Here is an 8,630-nt window from a genome sequence, read left to right as displayed (position 1 = left end):
GAAGAAGTGAATAGCAAGTTTGATGAAATCATATCTTCATAAAGCTATAAATATTACAGAAGACAGATAAGAACATAAACAACTACAAGATCAAAGACTCTGTGGAGCAAATTCACTGGGAGAGAAGGGAAAATTTATATACGGAATTCTTTTTTTTAAGCCAGTTCCCTCTGAGTGTCCAGTTTAATGACTGTTTAAATTATATCTGCAATTTTCTGAGTGGTTCGCTTACTTTTCAAGTTTATAAACCAACACATCAACAATTCTCAGTCAATGGAAGAGCATTTCTCTGGGGAGCTATGAAAATATACCTTGCATTTTAAATGCAATAAAAAGCATGACTAAACATGCCTCTGTTCTTTATAACACAGAAGTACCACATCTGGTCATTAAGAAAATGCATTATACAGAGTTGTACGGATGCCAGATACTTATTACAGAGAACTGTTTTATCCATTTAGCCCAATTTTCCAGATGTTTTATTACTTGGAGACAGGAGAATTGTGGAAACTGATGATTGAGGCCCAGTTATTTCAAGGAGCTCCATTGCAAACCATAGAAAGCATTTGAGGGACAAGTAATTCATGACAGGCCACAAGGCAGTGCATGAGGAAGGCTGTCATCTCACTGGGTCACAGATAATCCCAACAAAGAACAAAACACCCTATTTTAGTAACCCCAGGCTTCACTTACAAAAATTGCCTCTTAGGCAAGCACTTAGTTGTCATTTCACATGCAAATGTGTATGCCCGTAATTGGAGCAATTTTCATAATAGTAGGTCAAGTTGGCAGTGACATTGAAAATGGCCCAGGTTGGCTGTGATTGGAGGCCTGGTTCTCATTGTCTACAAGCTGGCAAAATTCTCACTTGGACCAGTTGGAAGTCTTGTCCTCGTAAAGACAGCAGAATCAGGTTCAGCTGGAGCAGGTGCCGCTTCCCTGCGCCCCCGCCCCAGCTCCCCCACTGCCTGCTGCCCCCAGAATGACAGCCCTAAGGGGCCCTGCCTGCACTGCAGAGCAGCAGCCTTGGGGCATTAGCAGAGCTTACCCTGGCAGTCACAGTCATTGCTGCCAATTAGAAGGCACCTCATCATGGTCAGTTCTCTCCGTCTGTCAATCAACCTGCTCAGGACAGAAATAGGGACTAGAAAGGGGAGCAGAATCTTGTTTAGCTTCACCCGTCTGAAGTTATCATCTCTGTCTTCGCTTCACACACGTATATGTAGGAAAAAGCTCTCAGGACATGACTGAGATGTGTTCTTGGGCTAAAAGGGCCACCCTGAAAACTCAGCTAAGCCAATGTGTCTAGCAGCAAGTGTTGGGGAATTTATTCTATTTTTGTAGATGCTGATGTTTTTATTATTATAAATATTATATTTATTGTTATTTTTATAAACGCTAGTAGCCTCTGGCATTAGAGACAAGGGGGTCCATAAATCCTCTCCTGAGAACCTTGCTACCAGGTTGTGTATCTTGCAGTGAAAGGGAATCTGACTCCAAATTCTGCCAATGTTTATTAACAAGCCAGTATTAACTTAAAAATTATCATACAGTCCATTCTTGGGAGTTTGGAAACAGCCTCATCTCTCTTCAAGCATTACAACAATTATTTGCCTGAGAGGTTCACTCCAAGGAGGAACAAAATATTCTAACCACAGAATTAGTCAGTTTTCAAGTTCAGTCAGGAGACAGAGTCCACAGGGAAGTGGGAGAAGACAGGGTCAAGTGAATGTCCGGACGTCAAGTGCTGCTCCAAAGGCGGGGCTGGGCTTGCTGGGTTTGCTTGTGTGAGGGCAGCAGGGCTGGTACAGTCTTTGCAGTCAGCCACAGATTTCAACTTGCATTTCACTAACTGATCCAATCATTCCCTAACCCTGTGTTGTTAGATTTCAAAAACAGTATTTAAATCCATACTTCTGGAGTACGTACGTCTTCTTGATTAGGACACTTCAGAGTCACTAATCATCCCTAAATGTGGATTCCTGATTAAGGGGTCCTCAAATGCTAGCCACTACCACCCCCATCACACTATCTATAATAAATCGTATTGACATAAATGACTACACAGGGTTTTATAACATCCGCCGTCCCCACGGAGTAGGACTGGGAAGAGATAAAGGGCTCTCAGGGAACAGACAACCTCTCCTACTGCTCCACAAAGTGACAGAGCCTGGCTCTTCAATATCCAGCCATAAAATGCCTTAACTGTGATCCATTTGGAGGCTGTATTACCTGGTGGGGACAAGAAACATTTACCTGGGAAGGAGCTTCAGGAGAGTTGCAGCCAAATGCCTCTTCCAGCAGCTAGTTGTGTGTGTGCGTGTGTGTGTGTGTGTGTGTGCGTGTGTGTGTGTTTCTCAGCACTCTTTGTTCCTTGATTTTGAATTCTGCTTTTCTCCGTCTTCATTCTGTTTTCTTATAACATGTTCATATATCTTCAGGACTGGAGGTGGAGGAGGAAAGAGCAGTGCAGATTCAGGCTGCAAAAGCAGAAGCTAACGTTTTCTTTGCCATGTAAGAGAATTTCAGAGAAGTGGCCTGGCCCCCATGGCAAGAGAATAGGATGTGTAGTTAGGCCAAGTGGAGTTCAAATCCTGACTCTCAAACTTCCTGGTAGTACCTCTCTCACCTCATGTTCTTCATGTGTTGAATAAGACCAGTCTTATGTACCATGCAGGGTTGCTATCAGGGGTTGAGATACTGTGTAAAGAATCTGGTATATAGCAGGGCTTTAAAAATCGTGGTTTTTATTAGCCCCCAGGGACCTCCTGCTATCAGCAGAGGACCCATCAAGCTACAAATAAACACAAGTCATGATCAAGAATAGGTAACTATAGTGAAATTCATTAAGTGTTCTCATCGTCTCTGATCTTGAGTAATTTAGTCTACGAGGGACTGGATCTCCTTCTTTATTAAACTGTACGTATGTTCAAGTACAGAAACCAAGACTAAGCATTCATCTCTATGTTCATTACACAATTGCATGCCCTTATTTGTATCCAAGTCCTCTGTTCATTTTTCTACAGAATGTGTATTGGTTTGTGTGAGCACTTTATATAGTAAATATACTATTCCATTACTAGCTGTGTTTGCCACAGTATTTTATTTATTTACTTATTTATTTTTGTGAGATGGAGTTTTGCTCTTGTTGCCCAGGCTGGAGTGCAATGGCATGATCTTGGCTCACTGAAACCTCTGCCTCCTGGGTTCAAGCAATTCTCCTGTCTCAGCCTCCTGAGTAGCTGGGATCACAGGCATGTGCCACCATGCCCGGCTAATTTTGTAATTTTAGTGCAGATGGGGTTTCCCCGTGTTGATCCTGACCTCAGGTGATCTACCTGCTTCTGCCTCCCAAAGTGCTGAAATTACAGTCGTCAGCCACCACACCCGGTCTGCCACAGTATTGTTTAAAGTTCAAAGAGTACCTTTAAATTTGGGTTACTTTTTTGACATGCAAGATTAAATTTTTTTAACTTCTGATTTTTTTTTTCTGTTATGAGCATTATTCAAATCTAAGCTAAAAGGGAGACAGTCCTCCTTCTACCAAAGATTTAATAAATATGCACTTTCAATTCTTCTAGGTTTTAAATAACTTACCTCGTCAATAAATCTGTAATTAATTTTGGGAGGACTGAGATAATTATCTAAATTGATTTTTCCCTGAGGAACTCATCAATTCTTCCTATGCTATTTATTGAAAATCCTTCTCTTTCTCCCTGATCTGTGATGCCTCCTCCAGCATAAATTAAATTCGTACATTGAACAGGGTCTATATCAGACTATCAATCCTACATCATCGATCTGTTTGCCTCTTCTTAAGCCAGCACCACACTGACTGTAGAATGTTGATAAGCAGCGCTGGGGATGCAGGGTGCCAAGTGGCTGGCAGAGGAAAGAGGGAGGATTTCCAGGGAAAGCAGTGTGGTCTTGGCATAAACAGGCCAAAGGGGAAGTTCAGGGCCTCATAAGATGATGAAAAGTACATATCTCAATTTGGCTGAACAGTGGGGGATGTAAGTAAGAGGCTAGGGTGAAAAAGAACTGGAAGGTAGTGAGCCACGCAGAGACAGGCCAGGAGCCCCAGGTTAACAAGAACGTGCCACGTGCAACACCATAAGGGATGTAAGACTGAGGAAGACATACTGATAGCTGCAGGAGGCAGACCAATCCTAGGCAAACAGGGGCAGGTCCCAGTGAAACCTGACCTTCAAACCAAAGACAGTTTGAAACCTGAAAGCCAAGCTTCTAGCCTTGGATAAATCTATGAACTAATTAAGAACCCCTCTCCCATTTGGTGCACATTCCTCTGATTGATCCCCATCTTTCACCTGTTTTACACGTACCTCCTTTTCCCTAATTTTTTTTAACACTGTCATGCCCACCTGTAAGGGGTGCTTTTTTTTTTTTTTTGCCGCTTTTTTTTGCCTACTCACCAGTATACACACTCCCCATTCTGAGCTCATAAGAGCCCTGGACCCAGCCACACTGAGAAGGAAGCCATCAACTTCAGGTGGGAGACCACCCTTATGCCCCTCTCTACCGAGAGCTGTTTCGTTGCTCAATAAAATTATTCTCTACCCTCCTCACCCTTCAATTGTCAGCCTAACTTTATTCTTCTCAGAGGTGGGACAAGTATTCGGGACCCACCGAATGCAAGTACACAGAAGGTTGTACTATTGTGGCCCTCTGCCCTCTGCCAGTGAAGGGCAGCCGCCCCATGCAACAGGAAGCAGCGGCGGGGCCAAGCCAGCCCCGGAGCCACCGGCCGGGGTGGGGAAAGATGCTAACAGAACTGTTAACAGGCTGCCGTCAGTCAGGCTGTGGATGGCAGGACTAAAGGAGCTAGTTAGCATACTGCAACAGCCCGTCTGGGACTTTGGGGTCAGGGACACACCTGCCTGGGCACCACTGCATTCCTCTTGTCTAGATGCTGGAGTCCTCTGTGGGAGTGGCTTGCAACATGCTCGGTCCAGCCACAAGTCCCGCACAGAGCATGCTCCTGTGCTGCTGCCTGGAACAATCGCCAGACCCTGCACTTGCTCCCTCACACACCCCTCCCACCAGGGGCCAAGCAAGCAGTTTCGGGGGCTGCAGGGTCTGCCCTGGAGTGCAGCCCAGCAGGCGGAGTGGGCAGAGCGTCTCCTCTGGTGATCCCAGGCCTGAGCAAGGCTGGGCAGGAAGTCTCCAGACAGCAAAGTGACCAAGAAAAGTCCTGCATCAGTATTATTGCTGTTTTCGAGGGAAAGGGTGGTCCACAGAAACACTGATGGTAACAAAAAACAACTACGGTAAAGGACAACAATGCCACAAGAGTACTACCAACGAAGTGTTCCAAGACCCATAAAAATAATAAATGTCTCCTCATTAATCTAATCTCTTCATCAGACCTTACCTCTGCTGAAGCCTGGAGTACTGGGAACAACACAAATGTCCATCAGCTGGTAAATGGATAAACAAATTCCACACACGGAACACTACTCAGCAACAATAGGAATAAACAAACTATAGATAGACACTACAACCTGGATGAATCTCAGAATAATTATGCTGAGTAAAAGAAACCAGACCAAAAAAAAAAAAAAATGCCATGTGATCCATTTGCACAAAATTCTAGAAAATGCAAACTAGCGGGTACAGTGGCTCACGCCTGTAATCCCAACACTTTGGGAGGCCAAGGCGGGTGGATCACGAGGTGAAGAGATCGAGACCATCCTGGTCAACATGGTGAAACCCCATCTCTACTAAAAATACAAAAAATTAGCTGGGCATGGTGGCGCACGCCTATAGTCCCAGCTACTCAGGAGGCTGAGGCAGGAGAATTGCTTGAACCCAGGAGGCGGAGGTTGCGGTGAGCCGAGACCACGCCATTGCACTCCAGCCTGGGTAACAAGAGCGGAAAAAAAATAGAAAAAGAAAAAAGAAAATGCAAAGTAACCTGTAGTGACAGAAAACAGATCGGTACTTGTCTGGATGGAAGGTTATATGGGAGTAGGGCTGGGGGCAGGGAGGGGAGAGAAGGATGAAAGGGAGAGATGGCAAAAGGGCCTGAAGACGCCGTGGGGGTGACGGGTATGTCCAATATCTGCTTGTGGCAATGGTTCCACCGCTGTATATTTAAAACTTACCAAACTGTACACTTTAAATATACGCAATTCATTGTATATCAATCACAATAAAACTGTAAAAATAAATTTTATCTTATACTTGCTGACTCTTTTTGTTTTGTTTTGTTTTTGAGACAGAGTTTTGCTCTTGTTACCCAGGCTGGAGTGCAATGGCGCGATCTCAGCTCGCCGCAACCTCCACCTCCTGGGTTCAGGCAATTCTCCTGTCTCAGCCTCCTGAGTAGCTGGGATTACAGGCACGTGCCACCATGCCCAGCTAATTTTTTGTATTTTTAGTAGAGATGGGGTTTCACCATGTTGACCGGGATGGTCTCGATCTCTTGACCTCGTGATCCACCCGCCTCGGCCTCCCAAAGTGCTGGGATTACAGGCTTGAGCCACCGCGCCCGGCCTGCTGATTCTTTTTTAATGGATCTGGGCCAGAACGCAAGCACTGGTATTTTTTCAAAGCTCTCAAGGTGAGCCTGATGCACAATGAGGTGTAAAATCCTGGGTCCCATGATACCTGAGACGCTTCCTGGATGTCTGATTCTGTCTGTCTGCAATGGGAGGACTCCTTGGTGAATGCTAGGATTCTCCTCATATAGAGAACAGCACCTTGGTGAAAATAGGTGGCAGCCACTCCTTTGCTGTTGGTTATCTCCACTTCTGTGCCTTACACTGGGATTTGGGCTGATGAGGTCTGCATGGTTTGTTCCTATAGAGTTTGCTGTCTGATCCAAGCTTCTACTGTCCCAGTATATGTGATGCTTGTTCTCAGGCAACATCCCCCACCCTGACCCCTCTCTAGCATCGTGACATAGTCAACTGTCAAAGTGGTCACTGCATGCCCCTCATCCATCTCTCCGCCTGTAGTAGACGCTGCGAGCCCTTCAGGGAATGTTCTCTTTGCTTAGATAGGGCAGCTCTCCAGGGAAGCCCACTGCCCCGTCAGCTAACCAGCACATCTTCAACAAAAAAGAAGCAGTTATATTTTCACTTGCTTCTGGAGGCTTCCACCTGAGCTTTCTGGTCCTTTGCATACCACACAGCTCTTCGTGCCAATGTTGCCAAAGCAATTCCACCAGTGCCAGCTGCCCGCCTATAAGTCCCGATGTGAAGTGAGCCCTCACTCCGTGCCCCAGAGGCAAGCTCACAACCTCTGAAGCTACAGACCACACTGAATGCCTCTGACAGAGAGCAGAACCAAATGCCAATTCCTAACCCCAAGAATTTTTCTCTCTCAAGAAGACAAACACCCCACCTCTCTCTAGACCTCTTTAGAAGGGAAGAGAGGGCAGGCTGACATGCCATCTGACAGCAATGCCCTCTTTGCAAACCCTGCATTGGGTAGCTAGTGCCATTTCTGCCCCCGAGAGATGCCCTGTCACACCTTCTTATTCATATACACACGTCAAATTTAGTCCCTTGTTCATTACATTTACCAGTCCTATCCCAGTTCAGCTTCCTCTGTCATCTCATATACAAGACAAATAGTGGAGGGTGGCAGGAAGGTAAAGAAGGATTTTTTTTTTTTTTTGAAATGGAGTTTTGCTCTTGTTGCACAGGCTGGAGTGCAATGGTGCAATCTCAGCTCACTGCAGCCTCCACCTCCCAGTTTCAAGTGATTCTCCTGCCTCAGCCTCCCATGTAGCTGGGATTACAGGCATATGTCACCATGCCCAGATAATTTTTGTATTTTTAGTAGAGACGGAGTTTCACCACGTTGGCTAGACTGGTCTCAAACTCTTGAACTCATGATCTGCCCACCGCGGCCTCTCAAAGTGCTGGAATTACAGGCATGAGCCACCGCACCCAGCCAGAAGGAATATTTTGAAGAGGAGTAATAGACATGCAGTTGCCAACATGAACTTTGCCCCCAATCTGGAGATTTTGGATTTAGAAACCTTAGAAGATTCACTTCTTCTGGGTGTTCACATCTTGTGGCATCAGAGCAGCCTTTGGTCACCAAAATGTTTCCAGACAGATTCAGATTTTTTTTTCTTAGCATTTGGTATTTGGTCTGCATTAACAGAGCAAATGAATACTCAAATTATAGAAACAAGAGAACAAGACAGCGTGTGGGTTCCCACCAGAGGGCACTGTTTAATAGATAAGGAAGAGAAAGTTGTTTCTATGGCTAATTTTAGCAAAGCAGGGAGAAATGCTTGCCACCTGCCAGAGCAGATTTAACTCCAAGCCCTCCTCTGCCCTTTTGGACAGGCCAGTTAAGCCCTCCTTGAAAAATGGCACTCAACCTGAGTTTTCATAATTGCAGTGACAGAATTCACAGGTATTTCAGGGTTGCTGATGGATATGTCATGAGGGTAGAGAAATGTGATCATCTAATATCAGGAGCTCCCTCCCTCCCACGAAATGTTCCCACCTCATGGCACTCAACCTGAGTTTTCATAATTGCAGTGACAGAATTCACAGGTATTTCAGGGTTGCTGATGGATATGTCATGAAGATAGAGAAATGTGATCATCTAATATCAGGAGCTCCCTCCCTCCCACGAAATGTTCC

The sequence above is a fragment of the Saimiri boliviensis genome, chromosome 1 (assembly GCF_048565385.1).
Source record: "Saimiri boliviensis isolate mSaiBol1 chromosome 1, mSaiBol1.pri, whole genome shotgun sequence".
NCBI classification, from domain to species: Eukaryota; Metazoa; Chordata; class Mammalia; order Primates; family Cebidae; genus Saimiri; species Saimiri boliviensis.
The sequence above is the reverse complement of the archived record's forward strand: the minus strand, read 5'-3'. Positions refer to the sequence as shown.